Genomic DNA, 25,005 nt, shown 5'->3' on the forward strand with positions numbered 1-25,005 from the left:
TCACCCCATGCTGGCGGGAAAAGCATGGGTAGGGTTGCGCTGCCGGCAGGATCGGAGAATCCAGCCCATGTGAGCTGAAATCTCATTTCTTCAGGTTTCAAATCTTTCAGGGAGTTTGAAAATGTCAATCGATTCTTAATTTTAGTTTCTGTCTCTTTATTTTCTTTGCCTATTAATCCAGTCTTTCTTTCCTTCCCTTGATTTCCCTCTTTGTACCTGATTTTACATTAAAGTCTCCCGTTCTGCCTATTCAATCTTTGTACTGTTTATTTCATAAACCATCCATCTGATTGGTTCAAGAGATACACAGCTAGTTTGTTTGTTCACTCAGAGCCACGAGGGGGAGTTTAAAGGTTAATCAATATACAAGTGAAACAATTCCATGAATTTCATGAGGATATTAGCAGCAAACTGCTGTTTCTGTGTGGAGCAAAGCAAATTGTCAGGAACTTGTGGTGATTTGCAATTCTTGGCAGTTTTTTTCCACACCATAAATTTCTGACCAATTTGCGCATTAAGAATAACATGTTATACAAAAGTCTTTACATTTTCAGCAAATTATGGCCCATTTAGTTAAGGTTTCATGATTATAGATGACAAGAACTGCCATTGGCTGATAAATATCTATTTAGGAATTTCATGACCTTAGTATTGATTTAATTTGATTTATTATTGTCACATTTATAGTTAAAAGTATTGCTTCTTGCACTATGCAGACAAAGCATACAGTTCATGGAGTACATGGGGGAGAAAGAATGGAAAGTGTACAGAATGTAGTGTCATAATGATAGCTGGGGTGTAGTGATAGATTAATTTGATATATGGTAGGTCCAGTTAAAAATCCGATGGCAGCAGAGAAGAAGCAGTTCTTGAGTCAGTGGGTACATGACCTCGGACTTTTGTGTCTTTTTGCTAATCAAAGAAGGTGGAAGAAAGTACGTCTGGGTGCATGGGGTCCTTGATTATGTTGGCTGCTTTGCTGGGGCAGCTGGAAGTGTAGACGGAGTCAATGGATGAGAGGCTGGTTTGCGTGATGGACTGGGCAACGTTCACAACCCTTTGTAGATTCTTACAGTTTTGGTTGGAGCAGGAGTCATATCAAGCTATGATGCATCTGGAAAGGATGCTTTCTATGGTGCATTTGTAAAAATTGGTGATAGTCGTAGCAAAAATGTTGAATTTCCTTAGCCTCCTGAGAAAGTAGAGACGTTGGTAAGTTTTCTTACCTCTGGCATTGGTGTGGGGACCAGGGCAGGTTTATTTATTTATCAATGTCACAAGTAGGCTTACATGAAGTCACTGTGAAAACCCCCTCACCACCACACTGATCTGGACATCTAGAAACTTGAAGCTCTCGACCATTTCCACTTCTGAAATTTTTCTTTTGTGAATTCTCTTAGTTTGCAGCATCTCTGTAAGAAAGACAGTGCAGCTTCTCCTGAGCCATTCACATTTTCTTTCTGCAGGTGTATGTTGCTGTTTTCAAAAGTTACCATGAATGAACACATAACTAAGATGAGAGTTTGTGGAGCCAGGAGTCAAGTTGAAGAACGGACAGCAAACTGGCTACAAAATGGAAAAGGGAATAGGGATTACTAAGACTGGCAAAAAGTGACAGATAATGCTCCAAGAATTGATGCTATAGCCACACGTAAGTTCAGCATTTACAGAAGTCATGCGGACTCAGGAATCAGCAGTAAGATATCAAAATTTGTAAACTATGCCAAAATGAGGATAATAACTTGTGCTGAGGAAGAGTATGACAAAATACATGAAGGCATGCACAATATAGACTGAGTGTGTAAATAGCAAATTAATTTCAATACAAGTGAAGTGCGAGATGGTGCAGAGGTCTTGTGGTGCAGCAGGTAGCATCTCTGCCTCTGAACCAGCAGCTCCAGGTTTGAGTCCTAACTCAGGACTTGATGGCGAAGGAAGGTGCGTTCATAATGCGGTCAAACAGTTTGAGTGTGTCAATCTGCAACTCCTTCCCAATGGCTGGTGATAAGAGTGGGAGAGACACCTGATCAGTCACATTTGATGTGGGGTGGTGTCCGTCAAGCTGTGAGCCTCCCGGTAACAGCCTAACAATCTGTTCCAAGAATAATTAGCTATGGAAGCAGACAAAGGTCTGCCTTAGTGCACCACTAGGTGCAGGAAGAGTTTGAGTGGGTGAAATGGTGCACTTTTGGAGGAGAAATAACCACACCTTTTAAGATGAGAGTTTAGCTGGGATAGAGGGGCATTGAGATCTCAGAGTACAGGTTCGCAAATCATTAAAAATCACGACACAGGTTAACAAATCTATAAACAATACAAAAGAAAGAATTCATGCTCATAGAGACCCATAATTCAGAAAAATATACAAAGTTGATGCCAGGATTGACAATGTGCAATAATCAGAAAAGGCAAAATAGCCTGGGATCTGTTCTCCAGAAAATAAAGGATTGAAGGCTGATCAGTTGAAAAGTTGTAAAATTATGACAAGGTTTGACGGGGCACAATGTTCCCACTGTAGGCGTCTCCAAAGCTATCGGTACCATCAGTGACAGATGTCTATGACAAGTCCAAAATAATTCAGCCCAAACTTCTTCACCTGAAGCAAGGTGAAAATGTGTCATAAGAAATAGGTGAGGTGAATCGCATTTCAGGAGAAGCTAGATAACTACGAGGGAAAAAGGAATAGGTTATGCCAATCTGATTAGAAGAGAAAGGGGCAGGAAGAGATTTGTGTGGAACATAAAGACCAGCAGAGACAAGTGGCCAAAATAGCCTGTTCCTGTGCTGCAGGTTCTTTGTAATTCTCCATAACATAAAATCACAATCCCTTTCGAGTAAAGATTACATGGACTTTCACCTTAGAAAAATCTCAGCTTAGTGATTTTATTTGATAGGAAAGCATTATAAATTGGAAAGTGCTGAGCTGTATATGTTAAAGATTATTGGACCATTTAATTGTGTTTATCAAACCAGTCAATGTTGGAGACCTGGCGACGTGTTGAAACAGAGACAGACTGCATTCACATAGCGGGGCAGAGTTCCATTTTCACCTTTGGATATAACCTCAGCATTGTTATTGCCCATTCCTTACTGATACATTTTGCTCCATTCCCAGGTGGCACAGTGGTTAGCACTGCTGCCTCACAGTGCCAGGGACCCAGGTTCGATTGGACCCAGCTTGGGTCGCTGTTCTGTGTGGATCCTACATGTTCTCCCCGCGTCAGCATGGGTTTTGTCCGGGTGCTCCGGTTTCCTTCCACAGTCCAAAAGACGTGCTGGTTAGTTACATTGGGCCACGCTAAATCTTCCCTCAGTGTACCCCAACAGGTGCCAGAGTGCGGCGACTAGGGGATTTTCACAGTAACTTCATTGCAGTGTTAATGTAAGCCTACCTGTGATACTAATAAATAAATATTTAACTTTGAACATTCGCTTCAATGGGGGAAAAGAAGTCAGGCCAGGGATCTCGCCAGTCTTAAAGATGAAATCTATGCCTGTATCCCTTTGAAGTGTCTAAAAGTGCATTAGTGTAAAATGCAGTTATCCAGGTAAATGTGGCAGACATTTGAAAAAAAATCATAAGCAGAAATGTGATGAACGACCTGTTAATCTGGTTTTTATTAAACTGTTTTTTTTTGAGAGAGAGATTGGAAGAGAACTTAATTTCTTCTTGAAATGCTGCTGCAATATTGTCTATTCCGTGCACACACACACACACATAGTAGGCAGAAAAGCTCTTACTTATATCAAAATGTGGCAGTCTAGCTCATATTCCTTCCTAGAAATCCTCTAAGAACCTCAAAATTAACTTGGCTAAAAATTACTCTGTATATAGGAATTAAATTTAATCCACAAACAAGCGTAAGTGCACGAAGTGTGGTGAATAAAGCTGGTGAGATATAAGCACACATTTTTGGTTTGCTTTGATTTATTATTGTCACATATAGCGGGACATTGTGAATAGTATTACTTCTTGCTCACTATACAGACAAAATAGGCTCTTCGTAGAGTACATGGGGAGAAAAAAAGGAGAGGGTGCAGAATATAGTGTTATAATCACAGCTAAGGAGTAGAGAAATATCAGCTTAACATATGGTAGGTCCATTTAAAAGTATAATGGCAGCAGAGAAGAAGCTGTTCTTGTGTTAGCTGGTCCGTGATCTCAGACTTCTTCCCCACAGGAGAGGTAGAAGACAGTATGTCCTGGTTGCATGGGGTGCTTGATTATGCTGGCTGCTTTTTTGAGACAGCGGGAAGTGTAGACAGAGTCAATGGATGGGAAGCTAGTTTACGTGATGGACTGGGCCACATTCATAACCTTTTGTAGTTTTTTGAAGTCTTGGTCAGAGCAGGAGCTATACTAAGGTAAAATAAAGTTTATTTATTAGTCACAAATAGGCTTTTGTTAACACTGCAAATTAAAATCCCCTAGTCACCACACTGTAGTGCCTGTTCAGGTACACTGAGAGAATTTAGCATGGCCAATGCACCTAACCAGCACATCTTTCAGACTGTGGGAGGAAACCCACACAGACACAGGAAGTACATGCAGACTCCACACAGATAAGGACCCAAGCCGGGAATTGAACTCAGGTCCCTGACGCTGTGAGGCAGCGGTGCTAACCACTGAGCCACCGTGCCGCCCAGTATATGTATACTAAGCTTGATACATCGGGAAAGGTGCTTGCTATGGTGCATAGCCATGTGGGAGTATAATTTAGTCTCAACAATGGAAATTTGTTGAGTATTAGTATTTAATATTCACAGATACAAAGTGTTCAGAAAGGAAAAGGAAGGAAAATGGAAGGTGGGGGGCAAAACTGATTAGGGAAGAAATTGTAATGTTGGTAATAGAAGATACCCCAAGGGAGCCAGAACAAAATCTATTTGTTTAGAGTTGAGAAGCATATAGGGAACAATTCCATTTCTGGAGATATTCTATAGCTCTCCAAATAGTAAGTAAAACAAAGTGTAGAAAATCTTTAAGAAATAGAAAAATGTTAAAGAATTATGAAATGATGCTAGACTTTAATGACTTAAGTATCAATTGGGATAATGTTACAGTAAAGGATGAAGCAGGGAGATACTTCTAAAATGTGTTCAAGAGAACGTCCTTGATTTGTATGTTCCTGCTCCAATTAGGAATGGAGAATAAGGAGCAACCTAAAGTGGAACTTGTTAATTGGAACAGGAATAACTTTAGGAGATAAGATGGGATCGAGCCATGGTAAAAAAGAACTAAAGATTAACAGGAGAAACTGTAACTGAACAATAGGTGATCTCTGATGAGAAGATACTTCAGGTACAGGCTAGATACAATTCAACAAGGGTGAAAGGCAGAGGAACCAAAGTCAGGGTGTCTTGAATGACAGCGAGATGGAGAACATGATCGAGTAAGACAAAGAGGATGTATGATAGATGATTTGGCCATGCTAAATTCCCCTTCAGGTTAGGGAATTAGTGGGGTAAATGTGTGAGTTTAAGGAAATGGAGCCGGGGATAGGCTTTGATAAGATGCTGTGCTGGAGATTTGGTGCAGACTTGATGGGCCAAATGACCTACTTCCTCACTGTAGGGATTCTATGATGCGTATCAGGTGAATTCTTCAAGGGAAAATCACACCAAATACAGTAAGTTGAGAGGCAAGGTGAAGATGAAAATGTCACTGGCAAAGATAAAATATGAGAATAGATGGCTATTAACATGAAATGGAACCCAGAAGTCCTCTAGTGGCATGTGAAGAGGTGTTAGCTACAATGTTAGGTTCAAGAGGTTAGTGTTGTTCTCCTTAGGGCAAAGGAGATTGAGGGGAAATTTGGCAGAAGTGTACAATATTTAGATATTCTCTATCTAAATAAGATAGAGAAAGATAAGCTATTCCGATAGGCAACAGTTAAAGGATCACGGAGTACAGATAAAAGATTTTGGGCAAGAGATGCAGGGGGGCTATGAAGAAGAACCTTTTTTACACTACGAATGGTAATAAACTGAAACTTGTTGTCTAAAATGTTAGGGGAAGCAAAGGCAATGAATGATTCAACAGGAAATTGGATGGACTTGAGGGAAATTAACCCATTGGGAAAATTTATCTGGTTCACCAATAAGCTTCAGAGGAGGAAATCTGTCATCTTTATCCGGTCTGGCCTACGTGTGACTCCAGAACTGCAGCAATGTGGTTGACTCTCAACTGCTCTCTGAAATGGCCGAGCAAGCCACTCTGTTCAAAGGAAACTAGGGATAGGCAATAAATGCTGACCAGCCAGAGGTGCTCATGTCCCAAGAATGAACAATTAAAAGGGCAGGACGTTTTGTTTCCATAGTTCAGGTTTTGGCCCTATGGGCACCGAAGCTCAGTGGAGTTTAGATGTCATGAGGTGGGTGTCCCCCTGTCAGTGCTCCCATCTGTTGTCCTGCTGAGATGTTTGGATTACTGAACACAGAGTCTATTGTTTAATAATCGTGAATGGAAACTTGATGTATTTCAGGATGGATTTTACTCAGCCCTTGTGATTTGCTTCGAAAGTTAAGAGGTGATATCTTACTGAAGTGTTTAAAGTGGATTTAAACAAGGGAGGTACAAAATAGACTTTTTCTTCTGGAGGTGAATTCCAGAACAAGTGCCATAACCTTAACATTAACACTGGATCCTTTAAGCAATGGCAAAACAAAGGCAATCTGAAGGGAGAACTCCCAAGTTTCCAACTCTTTTGTATAAACCAAATCAAACAAACTGAGGGGCAAAGCAAAATGGTAAGTCGTTAAAGGGATACCGCCTTCAGCAAAACGAAATGAAAATTAAAGAATCAAATGATGATGTGATTAAAGAGTTTGATAAGGCAGCCCAGTCCCTGCAGTGCTCACTGACCATGGAAGGCCTCAGCAGTGTCAGTGGAGGCTTCATGCTCTCTCACCAGGGACACTCGGTTATGAATGTAGCTGCAGCAGAGGTGCAGACACTCGGGTCAGAGGAGCCCCCTCAGTCACTCATTGCCTGGACCTGTTGATGGCTAGATTTATTTTTGTCACATGTATTAACATACAGTGAAAAGTATTGTTTCTTGTGGTCTATACAGACAAAGCATACCGTTCATAGAGAAGGAAACAAGAGAGTACAGAATGTAGTGTTAGAGTCATAGCTAGGGTATAGAGAAAGGTCAACTTAATGCAAGGTAAGTCCATTCAGAAGTCTGACAGCAGCAGGGAAGGAGATGTTCTTGAGTCAGTTGGTATGTGACCTCAGGCTTTTGTATCTTTCCCCCGATGGAAGAAGATGGAAGAGAGAATGTCCGGGGTGCGTGGGATCCTTAATTGTACTGGCTGCTTTGCCAAGGCGGCGGGAAGTGTAGACAGAGTTAATGGGTGGGAGGTTGGTTTATGTGATGGATTGGGCTACATTCACAACCTTCTGTAGTTCCTTGCGGTCTTGGGCAGAGCAGGAGCCATACCAAGCTTTCTATGGTGTATCCGTAAAAGTTGGTGAGAGTCGTAGCTGACATGCCAAGGGGTAAAGATTATTCCCATTATCCAATTGAATGGACGAACAACAATGAGGACTGAATTCCCTACCACAGCACAATCACAGGAATGATTAAAAAACATAATTTTTAAAATTTAAACATGGCAATGTTCAAGAAGGTGTAATTCCCAACTCTACTGGTTCATTCTGGATCATTTGAATCAGTTTTCCATTAAGGCTCCATGATCCATTCCCTGCAAATGGGCAAACTGTGTATGGGAGGGGCCACTCACCCATTTCTAGTTCAATGATCCAAGGCCTAAATTTGGGCTGCTCTTAATTGGACCTCCTGGTTACGCTGAGCGAGTCATTGCCAAGCAAGTATCTATGAATTTCTATCCTGGGTGTCTCCGCATGGAATTGAGAGTGAATACTCATTCATATGTAAATGACCTGAAGTGCTGTCCTTGTTGGAGATTTTAGTCTGTATTGATTTTAGTTGCATTCTGAGCAAGGTTATTCTAATTCCACTAAAAACCTCCCCCTCCAGTGCTTCTTGAACAGATCTAAGTTCTAAGTATACACCAAAAATTAATGAAGTCTTCAATCAGTGTAAGAGCACTGCTGGTGAAAATATTGGGGAGCCAGAGGCTCTGTGCTAGCACTTTAGAGAAAAAGCAATATATTTCGTCAAACTTTGATTTGGGAATGAAACCTTTCTCTCATCTGTTTATATCTGAAGGCTGATTTGCTTTGAAATCCAATTTAGTTTTGTGTTACATTTGAAAACATGGTTCGAGATCATGATGGTTAAGGTACTCATCCATTGCTACTGATCTTCACCCTCCCACTCTCTCCAGTCCAGTGAATAGACATTGATCAAATATACTGAATTGCTTTGAGGTTGCAAAGAGGTAGATTCAGACTCACTTTTCCTTAAATTTGTTCTCAAGGCTTAGATATTTTTGACTCCTATTATTAAAGAACAAAGAAAAGTACAGGAACTTTGGCCCTCCAAGCCCACACCGATCATGATGTCTGCCTCAACTAAAACCATATGCACTTACAGAATCCGTATCCTTTCATTGCCACCTTATTCATGTTAATAAATAATGCCACCACCTCCCCAGACAGTGCGTTCCAGACGTACACCACCCTCTAAGTATAAAACTTGCCTCACACATATTCTCTAAACATTTCCCCACGCACCTGAAACCTGTGTGCCCTAGTACTTGACTTCTCTACCCTGACTATCCACTCTATCCATTCCACTCATAATCTTGTAAACCTCTATTAGGTCACTGCTCAACATCCATCGTTCCAGTGAGGACAAATCGAGTTTATCCAACCTCTCCTCATAGCTAATACCCTCCTGACCAGGCAACATCCTGATAAAGCTCTTCTGTACTCTCTCCAAAGTTGAAGTTCTTGTGCTTAGTGTTTTATTTCAAACTATCGGCAGTTGGGGGGTGGGGAGAAGTGATTTTAAAGGTGTGATTTACGAGTATAAGTCCAACCAATTGTGGCAGCAAGTGCTAACCAGCTTGATAGACAGGGCCAACTAAACAGAAAGAAGGCGTTGTACTAGAAAGAGCTCCATAGCCGAGATCTTATTACATCGAAATGGAGCAGGGAATGAACCAAAAAGCCACGATATCATTGGAAAGGAAACCAATGGAACCTTGGCCTTCTCATCCAGATAGGATGCAGACAGGGAACAACAAACAAATTCCATAGCTACCTGGGTGGAAGAAACTGCCATCAAGAGATGGGAGTGTGGAGTTTGTACTCAACAATGTAATGAAATCAGGGGCAGATCAGGGAGATTGGCCCAAAGACTAAACCTGTGAAGTCTGAGACAGTGGGGGGAGGTATATGAGGACGTATGTAGTTTGGATAAAGACTTGGCAGGAGATGTAGCATAAAGGATTAATATCAGGAGCACCTGATACTAATACAGTTGCTAATGTAACTCTGATGTAATATTGCACGATTGAGAAATGTGATCTGGGGATAACAGAAATACAACCTTGTGTAAAGTTACTAAGATGACAATGGATGTAGTCGAAAGTTTAATTAAAGTTATTTATTAGTGTCACAAATAGGCTACATTAACATTACAATGAAGTTATTGTGAAAATCCCCTAGTCGCCAAACTCCGGCATCTGTTCGGGCATACCGAGGGAGAATTTCGCATGGCCAATGCACCTAACCATCATGTCTTTCAGATTCAGAGAAGAAACCAGAGCACCCGGAGGAAACCCACGCAGACACAGAGAGAATGTGCAGACTCCACACAGACAGTAACCCGAGGCAGGAATTGAACTTAGGTCCCTAGCGCTGTGAGGCAGCAGTGCTGTAAATGAACAAGGTCTTTTTTTTTACAATTTACAGACTAAAGTAGCTTTCTTAGAAAAGCAGGCAAACTCTAAGTTAAACCCCCCCATCTGACCTCCTCACTCAAAGTTGAAGGATTATCACATTACTGTTTGTGGGAGTTTGCTGAGAACGTTATTCATCCTTCCTACATTAAAACAGTGACTATACTTCAAAAGTACTTCACTGGTCACAAAGCACTTTGGGACCCCGAATGATGATAGAAAGCACCACATGGAAGCAACTCTTTATGATTTTCTTTTTGAAAGGGCTCTCTTTCAATAAACTGTGCGGAACGATCTTGCGGTTGGATTTCATAGAATCCTTACAGCACAGAAGAGGGACATTTGGCCCATTGAGTCTGCACTGACCACAATCCTACCCAGGCCCTATTCCTGTAACCCTGCATATTCATCCTGCTAATCCCCCTGACACTAAGGGCTAATTTAGCATGACCTGAGTCAGTGGGAGGAAACTGGAGCACCCAGAGGTGCAGACCCATCCAGACATGGGGAGAACGTGCAAACTCCACACACAGAAGCCAGAATTGAACCCTCGCACTGTGAAGCAGCAGTGCCAATCATTGCACCACTGTGCCTCCCCAGTCGATCAGCAGCCTCTCACATATTACACCAGATTTTCCATCAACTTCAAAAATATTTCCAAGGTTTTCAGTTTCAAACCAAGTTAGAAAAGAGAGAATAGAGGCAGGATTTTCCAGGTAACCCTCTGTGTGGATCATATGGTTCCGTTGTCATCAACAGGGCTTCCCATTTAATGCATCCCTCGGGAAACCCGAGGTGAGGGCGCGTCGTCTGTGGGACTGGAAAATCCCAGCAGCAGGAACGGCTGGAAAATTTGGGCCTAGAAGGTCGAGATTCTAAAAGGGGTTTGGATAATTGATTTGTGAACTTCAGTGGAAAAGTGCACGGATGTAGTTGATTGTCCATGGATCCACTGCTAGCCCATTTTGGCACTGCGAGTATAGACCAATCTCATCGCCAGGATGAGAAAGAGAGCGAGTATAAAATGAACAGCAGTAAGTGAACACGAGGCTGTCAGTCTAAGAGTTAATGAGTATATATTGCAATATCAGTAAGAGTACCTTAAAGGGTTTATTCTATGTGTGGCACTGTGAAGTATATGTCATTATAATATAAACCCAGAAATTCGCCGCCAGCGTTGCAACAGCCCATGTTCTATTTCATTTCTCCAGAAATCATCATAGTTCACCAGCACCCCAGGCGCCTCTAAGTAATACATATTTGCGAAAGACCTTTGTTCCATTGTCGCCAGTCTTTTATCTTAGATGGAATGCAAGTGTGAGCCATTATTCATTCTGCCACTAGGCCTCAAACAATTTTAGCGCTATCAATGCTGCCACAGAAGTCTGTTCGTAAAGGTTAGAATCAATGTGTGCTTTTTTTTCCCCTAATTTACCTGACATAAGCTCACGTTTTAGAACTACAGAGCATATGATCCCACTTTGTTTTTCAGTGCCTCACGCCCGGTTTATGGCAAGCTGTGTTCCCTCTGGCTCATGCCAGCAATCTAAGCAGAAAATCCATAATGGTGGACTTCTATTTACGGAGAAGACTCGATCAATGGGAATATCAATTTCAGTCACAACATGATCCCCGAATAGTTTTCATCCCATTAGGTTTAATATGCACATGCCCAATTACATTTCCGCGCAAGAATCAAAGAAGTTATATTTTCGCAGTCATAATATTAGAGGCGTACAATGAGACCTTTAGGCAAAAACAGGAAACAATCAGCAGCTCTGATCTGCACAAGGAACGGAGGGGCTAAAACAGAGAAAGCTGGAAAAAAAAAGACTCAGCATCGGTTATTTCAAGTCTGTATTACCCTTCTTTCAGAATTAAACAGAGGGAAAGTGTGTTGGATTATGTCCTTTGTAAGAGGGTGTGGAACAGTAATTAGTGGGAGCTGGGAGAGATTGCAGCAAAGATGTAACAACACTTAAGAACCAGTTACAGATGGCCCAGTGGGAGAGGAGTTAGAGTTTTTGCATCAGAACAAAACCATGTTTGGATATAAAAGAAAGGTTAAGATGGAGGAGAAAAGTCACAGTGTAAAGTTGTTGAATTAATTTTCCCCTTTCTTTTCGTTCTAAGAAAGGGTAATTTACAAAACACTGGTGCTTTGCATATGATCCAATGGGGTATAAAAGTTTATTTCAAGTTTATTTATTTAATAGTCACAAGTAGACTTACATTAACATTGCAATGAATTTACTGTGAAAATCCCCAAGTTGCCACACTCCTGCACCTGTTCGGGTACAATAAGGGAGAATTTAGCATGGTCAATACACCTAACCAGCAAGTCTTTCAGATAGTATATTCTGCTGGGACCTCCTGTGAAGAGGAAGATTGTCTACAGTGCAGAAGGAGGCCATTTGGCCCATCAAGTCTGTACTAACTCTCTTACCCAGGCCCTATCTCCATAACCTCACATATTTACCCTGCTAATTTCCTTAAATTATACATCTTGGGACATTCAGGGGCAATTTAGTATGGCCAATCCACCTAACCTGCACCTCTTTGGACTGTGGGAAGAAGCTGGAGGAAATCCATACAGAGATGGGGAGAATGTGCAAACTCCGCACAGGCTGTGACCCAAGGCCAGAATTGATTGTGGGTCCCTGGCGCAATGAGAGAGCAATGCTTACTACGGTGCCAGCAGGTTCACAGAGAGGGACAGGAGGAAGAGGAGGCCAAGTGAGTGTAGAGAGCATCCAAGGCAGAGACCTGTACGAGGAAAGACACATGAGCAGTTAGTGCACAGCCAGCAGGGAGGCCAGGGTGTGACGGATTGCCAAAGACTCCTCTACTCAGCGGCTAGAATACACAGGTAGTTCATCAACTACCTGCACATGTTCCAGTGCCACAGAAGGCCAGTCCTCATCAGTCTGTGACATGATATTTCCTGAAATTGCCTCCAACTGCATGGGTTGTCATGCTGGTGACATTGAAGGTCATGATGTGGAGGTGCTCTAGCTTTGACAAAGGGTCATCTGGACTTGAAACATCAGCTCTTTTCTCCACGTATAGATGCCGACAGACCTGCTGAGATTTTCCAGCATTTTCTCTTTTGGTTCCAGATTCCAGCATCCGCAGTAATTTGTTTTTATCCAGGTCTTTCTCAGGTTGTGCAGCTTTCTCTTGCCATCCCTGACTTCCTGCATGAGGACTGGCAGGCACCTGTCTGTGAAACAGGGGCACTTAACCACCCAACCTGCCCACCTGCCTTCCATGACCAGCTGGTGCTGATGCTATTGCTAAACAACAATAAAGTTAATTGGCTTCTGTCACACATCTCCCTCAGCCTTGCCCACAACTCCTGGTAGCCTTCAAGGAGCAGCCTCCTTGGGATTTAACCCCCATCCCCCCACCCAGACCCCACATTGGACCTTCTGCCTTAGTGTTCCCACCCCCACTCAGTGTGAGCCCAACTGACAGGTGAACCACACGCTGAGTGAATCTTAATTGGCCACCCAGCAGAATATCACATCAACAGTGCGATATCAAACAGGAGCTGGTTTCACATCCGCTTCCATCAACACCAACTTCAGCTCAAAGGTAAAATTCTGGCCTCGGTTTCATCAGAGATGTGCAACCTAGAATGTGCATTGAGACTCCAAAAGAGTCCTGCGCATTGGCCTCTGAGGGAAGTCTGAATTCCTGATGGACAATTCCTCTCAAGATGTTCTGCAACAAACTGCAGCTCAGAACTTGAGTTAGAGATTTTGGACTATTCCAATATACTCACCTGGGTTATTGCCCAGGAAATGTTGGAAAGAAATCAAACTCTTCAATAACTATAGAACTGACTCCACAATCTCCTAACACTGACTTGCATATCAACTGCAGACATTCCACTCCCATCCCTGGCTAACCGAACCCAGCAAGCCCCCTCACACTCAGCTGACTCTCAACACCCCGATCAGACCTGACCTGACTACCCACTGATCACCAAATACCTGAGAGGCACACTCCCCACTGCCCTCCCCCCTCCTTCCCCACCCCTCCCTCACCTTTGCCCACCCCCTTTGGCAAGATCTTACTGCACTCACACCGTTCAACAACACCTGACCACTACCCCCCTCGTTCCCTGGGCTGACCAAACCTGACTACCCCTTGACTGCACCCAAACCAAGTCTGAGCACATTGTTGACCTGACTACACCCTCCAACATGACCACCCAACTCCCCCACAATCCAGTTGCCACACTGCAGACTATCTCTTCCCTACCTACCACCTGCCACCAGTCCACCTGCCAACTACCCAATCTAGATCTCAATAAATGAGTAGCAGCCTCTATTTGCTGCACTTCCAGATACCAACCTTTACTCTAGCCGGAAAGGCTGGCACAGTGATTAGCACTGTTAATTCACAGCACCAGGGACCTGGGTTCAATTCCAGCCTCTGGTCATTGTGTGGAGTTTGCATGTTTTCCCCATGTCTGCGTGGTTTTCCTCCCACAGTCCAAAGATCTGCAGGTTAGGTGGATTTGCCATGTGAAATTGCCCCTTTGTGTCAGAGGAATTATCAGGGTAAATATGTGGGGATACAGGGATAGGGCCTGGATGGGATTGTTGTTGGTATAAACTTGATAAGCTGAAAAGCCTCCTTTTGTACTATAGGGATTCTATGGTTCTATGAACTCAGTTCCTCAGTTTTGATCACTGGCTGTTGCAACTGGAAGACAATCCATAATATACAAGTGACTATTGATAAGGGTCTCAGTTGTCAATTCCCTTCATTCCTTTCCGACAATTTCCCTAAACGATCTTTCGCCTTCCTAAGCTAGGGAGGGACTTTCCAGCCTTGCTTGCCCCAAGACTAAGAAATCCTACCCAAGGTCAACGCGCCTTTGCACAGGACTGTACGGGAATCGTAGCAGGCAGGACAGGAAAATTCTGCCCCTTGAGTCTTTCTTTTGGGCTAATATTGGCTGGTCATAGAGTCGATTAACTCGGTTTTCAGTAACTGAGCTGAGTCTGAAAGAAATCGACACCAGTTTTAATGCTTGAAAAAGTTGTATTTGAATCTTTTGGGATGTGGTTGGAGGGGTGGTCTGGGGAAGTTGGGGAGGACAGTGTGGCAGAGGCTGCCTGCAGTGAAAGGGTGGCACTCACTGCACTGCTGTAACTGTAACACCTGCCAGAGTTTGCCCTGCTTTGGTCAACAAACTCATTTGGCAACTTTCACCTCAGTGAATACACACAAGTCAAAGAGGCGCAGCTGCCGACTGCGGCACCAATCTATTATGTGGAAGTGTTCAGACATTCCTGTCAGACATGGAATGTTCGTTGTCACACTTGATATAAATGACAAAAATAAGTGATACCCAGTCAGTCATTTCAGCATAAACAGCAACTGAGAATAGCTTCCGACTGACTGCAGAAATCACACTCCGAAATGTACGGAAAGGTTTGATTTGAGGAAGGTGAGTGACCCTGTGCACTTAGAAGGGCACCTCAGGTTACAAATAACTGTACAGTCATGAGCAAAAACAGAGAGGTGGATTGTCTTCCCCAATCCTGCCCAGAAAGAGGTGGAAAAACACCGTGGAATAATGGTAAATAATGAGGCATATTATGCAATTTCTCTCCCTTGTCCGTGCAGCCACTAGCCTCCTCTTCTCTGGCATTCTTGGACAAGTGCTGATGTTGGGAGCCAGTTGTTGGCTGGTATCATCCAGTCAGGTCTAGTTACCACTACTTCCAAAGACCAGTATGCAAAAGGGTCTGATCTAGCAGCAGAAATGGCCCTGATATCCAGGAAGGGAAAGAGAGAGCCTCTTAGAGGCCTCTTCTTCCTCCAATGGTGATCTCAGTACAGCATCGACAGGATTTTGTGCTTGGCCACTAGTACCTCTTGCCATTGGAAAGTACACCTTGCAGTCCTTTTGTCTTTAGCACCTCTTGATTGAGAGAGTTGGTCCAACAGTTACTAGTGAGTGCCTCTCCCTTCCAGCATAGTGCTCCCAGAGACTATGGTTTTGACATGAGGCCTCCTAGCAGCTGCAATGGTTCAGTTTTTAAAACCAACCAATATTCAGAAGACACTTTAATAAATGGAATAGTTGAGGAAGAAATCACTGCCTCTTTCAAGGAAAGAGTAATTAAACATTTGAAAGAGATAAAGAAAGAGCACTGCAGGAGAGATGAGCTGTGAGGTGATTGTTGGATTGCGTGTCAGCGATGACACAGATGAATGGGTTTCCCGCTATAAATTTCTCTAGCTCGGTCTTGTCAATGCCGTTTCTTCCTCTGTATCTTCTGTTGGTGAAAATAAATAATGTATTTGATGTCTGTCATCACCTCAGGGCATCCACAAGTGGTGTTTACAGTCAGTGGAACATTACAACAAAGTCGCCTCTGTAATGCAGGGAAAGACATTGGTGCACAGCAAGATCCCACCAGCAGCAACAATGTGAACAATAACACAATTTGATTTGCTTTTAGCAATGTTGGCTAAGAAGTGAATATTAGCAAGGGCACTGGGTGAACTATCCTACTCTTCCTTATCCAGGTGGCAGTGTGGTTAACACTGCTGCCTCGTAGAGCCAAGGACCTGGGTTCAAATCCGGCCTTGGGTCTCTTTCTGTGTGGAGTTTGCACTTTCTCTCTGTGCCTGCGTGGGTTTCCTCCGGGTGCTCCGGTTTCCTCCGGGTGCTCCAGTTTCCTCGCAAAGATGTGCAGGTTATGTTGATTGGCCATGCTAAATTGTCCCTTAGTGTCATGGGGATTAGTAGGGTAAATATGTGGGGCCTGGGTGGGATTGTTGTCGATGTGGGCTTAATGGGCCGGATGGCCTCCTTCTGCAGTGTAGGATTGCAACAATAGTGTCTTGGGAACTTTTACATTTGCCTGAAGGGGCAAAGGGGTCTTGATGATAGGGGGGATGGCATCTCTGACAATCTATCTACAATTTCAAATTCTGACCTTAAAGGTACAGAGCAGCTAATCCATGTCCTCACCTTACCTGCGTCCAACAGGCCATTGAGGGACATATGGCATTACACACATTGTATCATCTGCCTTGCTGTGAGAAATCTCACATACTGTAATACATCATAGAATATACTCGTGGGGGGTGCTGGTATATGATAAATAGGAGAACGCAGAGGCTACAGCAAACAACAAATGGTAACACACTGGTTGCAAATCTATGACACATTATACTCTCACCACACTTCTATCTTATTCAACATAATACACTTTTGGGAACAACCTTTTTCCATTTTTTTTTTGGAAGAGTGGTGGTGTTTTGGTGAACCACATCGACTCCTGCAGTCAAATGGCGAGACGCAAACTTAAATGCTATAAACCATCCATGTTCAAATATAACGATTCTGTATAGTCGCTCAGAGTATTATAGAACAACCTGTATATAGGGTATAATAATGAACAAATGGGCAAATAGTGGAAAGAATTACTCTACCAAAATAGATATGTTGTCTCCTATCTTTACATTTGCACATGACACAGCTCAAAATCAAACTGGGATTGTATGTCTGTTCATAATTTATTCTGAATCATGCATCTTTGGTGCCATTGTTTTTAAAGTATACTCATTAGTGTCACAATTAGGCTTACATTAACACTGCAATGAAGTTACTGTGAAAATCCCCGAGTCGCCACACTCCAGCACCTGTTTGAGTACACTAAGGAAGAATTTCACATGGCCGATGCATCTAACCAGCACATCTTTTGGACTATAGAAGGAAACCAGAGAACCCAGAGGAAACCCACACAGAGACAGAGAGAACATGCAAACGCTACACATACAGTGACCCAAGCCAGGAACAAACCCAGGTCTCTGGATCTGTGAGACAGCGATGCTAACCACTGTGGCACCGTGCTGCCCTTCCATAGTGACCTCTCTCCATGTAACCTGGTAAGCAGGTGGCTTTGTAAAAAAAAACCTCACTTCAGAAAATAAAACAGATCTAATCTTAAGAGAAAATAAGTATCTTTCCCTGAAGACTATGAACCGTACAACACTATTTGTTGTGAGCTTTAGTTATCATTATTAGGAATGCAAGTGCAGCCTACTCGAAAAATGAAATGGCCTTTCAGTATTCAGTGCTGAAAGCGTTAAAACAAAACAGATCCATCATTTACACTTCTGACCATTGTGTTAATGAATCTTGACCTCTGAAATGCCACATAAATATTAAACTGGTACTTTGAATGCGCCATGATTGCAATTAATTAATAATAGTAATTGTTAATTGCAGACTGTTTTATTGTGTTTTAATTACTGACCTCTCCTTGTTAATCTCCTATTCCTACATACGTTCTTCTACCGACCTGTTAAGATTATATCACGAAGCCTGCAGAATATTAATTGAGCTTTCAAATGGATTTGAGGTATGAATGTGAGGCTGGGAGACATGGAGCATTATTAATACACGGCACCGAAGCGCTGAAAATAACTCAACCAAGACCACAATATGGAAGACAGGAAAGAACATGGTTGCTTAGGAACAAGAAGTCATTCATATGAAATGCTACCTTATGAACAACATCATCCACCTTTATTGCAACAATCTGTCAGACTATTTTTTTTTTGCTTATATCTTCTCAAAAAATTGTATTTCATTTGTCATGGAGTCAAGCCATTACGAGATTGTGAAAGACCTGATCTATAATTCCTTTTTCTTCTTCTTACAGTCCCAGAGTTAGGATAAGATAGAACATTTGTATTAGTGCCTATGAATGCAATGTTGCAGACACTAAAGGCCATCCTTTTTTTGGAATGCTCAGTGCTGAGAGAATAACAAGCCATTAATTGGAATCATTTTATTCTATGAGGCCTGTCCATAGACAGGAATCAAAGCAGGGGATGGGGGAAATAGAAACAGGGCCCAGTAGCATTATATCAAAAAACAGAAAAAGAAGATTCAAACAGTAAAAGGAGGCTATTGTTAAAGGGCCCAAAAAAGTTCTGACCATCAAAGAGAGCTCAGAAGGAGCCTTGACAACCAAAGAGGGCAGCAAAATGTTGGTGCCTCCAGGCCATTGGGGTGAAGATAATTCTTTGGAGCAGCAGTGTTTTGCTTGGCCAGGCCAAAGAGATATAGTTGTGCTTATGAGTTGGTGCCTGAGTGCAGATTTGGGAATCTAGATGAAGGGAATCTTGGGAGACAAGATTGAAAGCCTATGAGGTGAGGCATCATCGAGGCTGTCTAAGTTGCAATGACTTTTGTAGAGAATTCCCAGGTTCAAGCTTTGAAGGTGAAGAATCCCTCATGAAAGAGACAGTGTTTCAGTGAGATTGGTCGACTCCCAGGCTGAAATGTTATGGCCATTCATGGCCTGTGGGATTTTCCCATCCCATTGCAGTGAATAGAGATGTGACAAATTCTCTGACTTCGCTGCAGCAGAACCGTGGTGTGGAGACCAGTAAGATCACACCCCCAGTATTTATTGACATTTAGCTGGCTTGCTGAGAAATCCATGGATTCTATCTTGGTTGCAACTGCTATTTATTGTTCAGTATCATGTGTTCAACCACAGTTTCCTTATTAATTCACAAGCAACTAATATTAACCCTTCTTAGAGTATAAGATACATATTGTAAATTATTTTATCTTTCTGCTCTGATATCGGAAAGTTAATTTTTATTTGTTCAGAACCCATGGAATCTTGTGACTTCATTCTCTCAAACTTTGTTTACTACAACCAAAATATCATTAGTCTGTAACCAGATCTCATCAAAATCTTCAGGGTCTGATCCAGGATCATAAGAAGGGAAGAAAGAAAGACTTGCATTTATATTGCATTTTTCACAGCCACCAGAAGTCTCAAACAGCTTTAATAGCAATTAATATCAAGTACATTTTAGTACTTCATATTAGTGTCACAAGTAGGCTTACATTAACCCTGCAATGAAGTTACTGTGAAAATCCCCTAGTCGCCACACTCCGGCGCCTGTTCGGATACACTGAGGGAGAATTTAGCATGGCCAGTGCACCTAACTAGCATATCTTTCAGACTGTGGGAGGAAACCGGAGCACCTGGAAGAAGCCCATGCAGACATGGGGAGAATGTGCAGACTGAAAGCCACCCAAGTCAGGAATTGAACCAAGGTCCTAGAGAGCTGTGCGGCAGCAGTGCTAATCACGTGTGACCGTTCTGTTCACTGTTGTAATGCCAGAACTGCAACAGCCAGTTTGCACAGAGCAATTTTCCACAAAAAAAAGTAATAACAACAAGAAAATCGATGTTTTTGGGTTGTTGATTAAGGGATAATATTGGTTATAGCACCAGGGATAGCTTGTTTGCGCTTCTTCAAAATAACGCCACAAGATTTTTGTTACATCAGTGTGGGATCCTTTGTATGGTTGGCTTCAGTTAAAAAAACTTCATTATAAGGTATTTCTGCCTGAGTAACTACCTAAGCTAAGCTTTAAAGCTAACTTGGTCACATTTTAAAACTCAGCTGGGAATTCTGGAAGGAGCTTAGAAATTATCTGCTTTCTTTGAAAATGCGATGTTAGCAGAAACGACTTTTTCATTCACAGAGGTTTTCACTGCCAATAGTTTATGAAAGTTAAAGACACATAGCTCGTACCAGCAATTTCAGTACACAGTTATCTATTTAGTTAGTTCAGCCCAGTGTGAGGGTTTGAGTTCAAGTTGCTTGCGGGACCGGCTTCTGATGGCCTTCTTTTCTCTCTCTAGTAAACTTTTTTTTCTAATTTCTGTATTTTTTTATTTTAAGTTTTATTCAACAAAGAAAATAACTTTTAAAATCATTCCAAGTGGTGCCTACATCTATTCTAAGGAATGAACAGACCCTAGAATCAACCTCAGCAAGCTGATTGGACTTTAGTTTAACGAGTTAAATCATCAGAAACCAACGTTAGACAAATCAAGTTGCTGAATAACTTTAATTTGTAAAATCAAGCGAGGGCAACAAAGTTAAATGTAGAAATGCAAAAAATCTTCAAAATTTTGCTGTGATTTGCAGAGTTTGACTGAGAAATCATGGAAGAGCAATTTTAACACTGTTCCTGTATGGAAACTGTGTAAGCCCACATTTCAAATCAAACGCGTGAATCTGAGTTACTGTCTAAATCCCAAGAGGTTCCAGTTTTATCCTGCTATTTTGAGCCAGTGGGAATCAATCGATCCATAACCCAATGGGAGTGAGGGAGTTTACAGGAAATAGACAGCGTCCTCCTTTTAAATATGCAAATCAGGTTCCAATCACAATATCAGGGCCTGACTGCTATTTCAATCAGAGGCTTGTACTTAATAAAGGAGTTGGGGTGAGAAGGGGATCAAAAAAGGTAACTCATTCACAAGAATGGACAGAAGTGGACAATGGACCCTTAGGATATAGGCTTCCTTTAGCCCAGTCTTCACCTTTCCCCCGATCACGGACTCTGGTGAACACACTCGCTGTGCACCCAATTGAGGGCGTCTACTTCATTTGGCCATAATTATGAGCCTCTTGCTGCCTGACATTCTGCTCCACCTGATGATTAGCTACCACTTCCTGCCAATTTTTAATCCTTTTATAGAACACTTAATAGCAGAATGACTACCTCCATCCAGAGGAGTTCCAGCTGTTAAGACTAGTTTTGGGATCATTATAGTTTGTTCCCTTCCTCAGCACAGACACACACACAAATATGCACATACAGATGCATGCATATACCTGTGCGCACACATGCATGCACAAACATACACACATACACACACCATATACATTCATGCACACGCATATGTGCGTTCACAATCATAAGCACACACATGCATGAACATACGCACACACATACACAAACATATACACATGTACACACGTATAAGCACATGTACACACATATAAGCACATATGCACACACACACACAATCACACAAACACGATCACAAATGCATATAAATGTAAATACACATGCGTACACGGCACATGCAAACATACATGCACAAACACACCAGCGCACGTGCACGCACACACACACACACACGTGCACACACACACACACAATCACACACACACATACGCACACACACTCTGTGCTATATTAAATTGAAGCTTGGATTTTATAAATCACAGGTTGGGTGCAGCAAATCAAGATTTTCTGTAGTGTGACAGCAATTTGCAAAAAACGGGAAGCGTGTGCAGCGAAGCTCAGATAAATGATGCAGCAGAAGCAAAGTCCATCGGTATCGGAAGAATATGAGGAGCGTTCTGGCGGAGTGTGCGCTGTGTGGGTGACACTGCCGCAACCATGGAGATTCCTTATTATCAATCATTCATTCAATGACACTGTAATGTCGTTTGTGCCGATTCAATCAAGACAAAAACAAGAAATAAACAATTGTTTGGCTCCCCTGAGCCTCATCAGGGTCCAACAAGATGACATTTGATGAGTAACATAATGTCTGTATATGCCTACCCTCAATGATGTCACAACCTCGGTATTTAGACATACCAACATGTACAATTCTTAAATGTGGGGGAGAGGAGGGAGATTTTCACTCCGGTTTCCGCTGTATTGGGTCGGAAATGGAAGTGGGAAACCCTGCAGTGTGCCCAAATGGATGAAAAGGCATAAGCAATTTTCCCCTGCAGCCATATCCCGATGTTCAATATCCGGACCCCCATTCCAATAAATTTACATCTAATTATCAGACTCCTATGCCTGATAACTCCCCCCATCCCGTTACACAATCCAGTCACATCACTGTGAGGGCACACTGACAAGAATTGTGACACAGGAACAGGAGTAGGCCATTCAGCCCTTCGAGCCTACTCCGCCATTCAGTCAGATCATGGCTGAGCTGTGGCCTAACTCCATCTACCTGCCCCACACCACAGGTCTTCCAAGGTTTGCACCCGATGAGCAGAACCCGTCAAAGGATTTCGGGTGAATGCAGTCGGGAGAGCATCATGATCAAGCACTGCCCGAGCACAGCCACTTGGCCCTCTCTCCTGGCACTGCCAGAGGCGAATGGTGGTAGTCTGGAGAGCCCAACCAATGTCTTCTTATTGTGCCACTGATGTGAGCATTGTTTTTGAGATTAAATAACAAAGTGTGAGGGAAATCTTGCCGAGCCAGTCAACTTTATTAACGTCAACCGCTTATGGTTACCTAAGCAGAAGAAAGCAGCAAATTCTACTGAAATGGGCCCGTCAGATGTAAACATTGGGGCCAACTCTAATAACTGTGGCTGATCTTTTCTCAACCCGCCAGTGCATATGAAAGAGCATGTGTTATTTGCATAATTGCAGTTTGATGTGAAAACAACTCAAGAACGGTAATTTTTATGGAAAGAGAGCGTAACAATTATCTTTATAATTAGCCATAACAATTTTATGTGATTATAATTTCTATTGAGGTGTAAAAGACCAACAAAACATGCACTGTGGGTTTCAATGGAGCGTGAGTACACACAGTGAAATTACAAAACATTTTTACACCGCGCACGCTCGCCCCGAAAATCCTGCCTGAGGTGGACCGACGTCGCCATGGTGTGTTCCTCACCCGCTCCTGTTCCCGTAGTGGGCGGTATGGGAAGATTCACCACCATATAGGGCTTTGAAGGGTCACCAGCTCCTTATCCACAAGAAGTCAGGTAGTCTGAGCATTGAATCTAATTTTGGGCACCACCTTAAAGTAAAAGATTATTCATTAGTGTCACAAGTGGGATACATTAATACTGCAATGAAGTTGCTGTGAAACTTCTCTAGTCACCACACTCTGACACCGTTCAGGATGCACTGAGGGAGAATTAATGACCTTTAGTAGCTACTTGCAGTCATGGGCAGAGCAGGAGGATACCAAACTCTGAGACAACCAGAAAGAATGCTTTCTATAGTGCATCTGTAAAAGTTGATGAGAAATGCAAAATTTCTTTAGTCTTCTGAGAAAGTAGAGGCGTTGGTGGGCTTTCTTTACTATAGTGTCGGTATGGGGGGACCAGCACAGGTTGTTGGTGATCTAGAAACATAGAAAACCTACAGCATAATACAGGCCCTTCGGCCCACAAAGTTGTGCCGAACATGTCCCTACCTTAGAGTTTGCTAGGCTTACCTATAACCCGCTATCTTACTAAGTTCCATGTACTTATCTGAAAGTCTCTTAAAAGGCCCTATCTAAAAACTTGAAGATCTTGACCCTTTCTACTTCGTCCCTACATGTGCTGTCCTTCTGTGCTGTTAGCATTTTATGATATTCTGTTGAATCTGTCTGCCAAAGAATGCATGGGGACAGAGACGAGGATTGTCATGCCAAATCATTTTCCAGAAAAGTCTAAATCCATTAAACTCAAGGGGCTAATGGACACACAGGCTAGAGTGTTGTAGACCTACACTGCAAAGCCAGCTAACTGCAATCTGTGCTTCCTTTGAGTGAGGCTCCTTGCTCAAAGGCTGCACTATGGAAAGGATGTGAAATAATCAAAATCCAAAAATCAATTTACTTTATGATTTTTTTGATTAAATAATCTGACTGCAATCCAAAGCAAAATAAGTGACATAAACACAAAATACCACGGATGCTGGAATCTGAAACAAAAACAGAAAAATGCCATAAAATCTCAGCAGCTCTGACAGCATCTGTGGAGAGAGAATAAAACCAATGTTTTGTGTCTGGATGGCCCTTTGTCAGAGCTGGAAATATATGACATGATTGGAGCAGTATTAATAAGGGGCTGATCATTTAGGACTGAGATGAGGAGAAATTTCTTCACTCAAAGGGTTGCCAGTCTTTAGAATTCTCTACCCCACAGGTGTGTGGATACTCTATCATTGAATATATTTAAGGCTCAGATAGAGTTTTGATCTTTCAGGGACTCAAGAGGTAGGGGGGAGAAGGGGAGGCGCTGGGAGAAAAAGAGTTGAAGTAAAAATTTAGCCATGATTGTATTGGTTCTCAGAGCAATGACCAGGGGCTATATGGCCTATTGGTCCTATTTCCTATATTCCTAACTTCATATTTTTGAAAATTGGATGACTAAAAGTTCCAATATGGTTCAGTTCACTCTTCTAAGTGTCTAATACTTTCTATCCAGATGTGCAATATAAACTAGAAGAGCAACGCTTCATCTTCTGATTAGGCATGTTACATTATTCTGGGCTCCATATTGAGTTCAACAACTCCAGACTGTAAACTTTCCCCTCCAA

This window comes from Carcharhinus amblyrhynchos, chromosome 29, assembly GCF_965287045.1.
Source record: "Carcharhinus amblyrhynchos chromosome 29, sCarAmb.v2.hapA, whole genome shotgun sequence".
Lineage (NCBI taxonomy): Eukaryota > Metazoa > Chordata > Chondrichthyes > Carcharhiniformes > Carcharhinidae > Carcharhinus > Carcharhinus amblyrhynchos.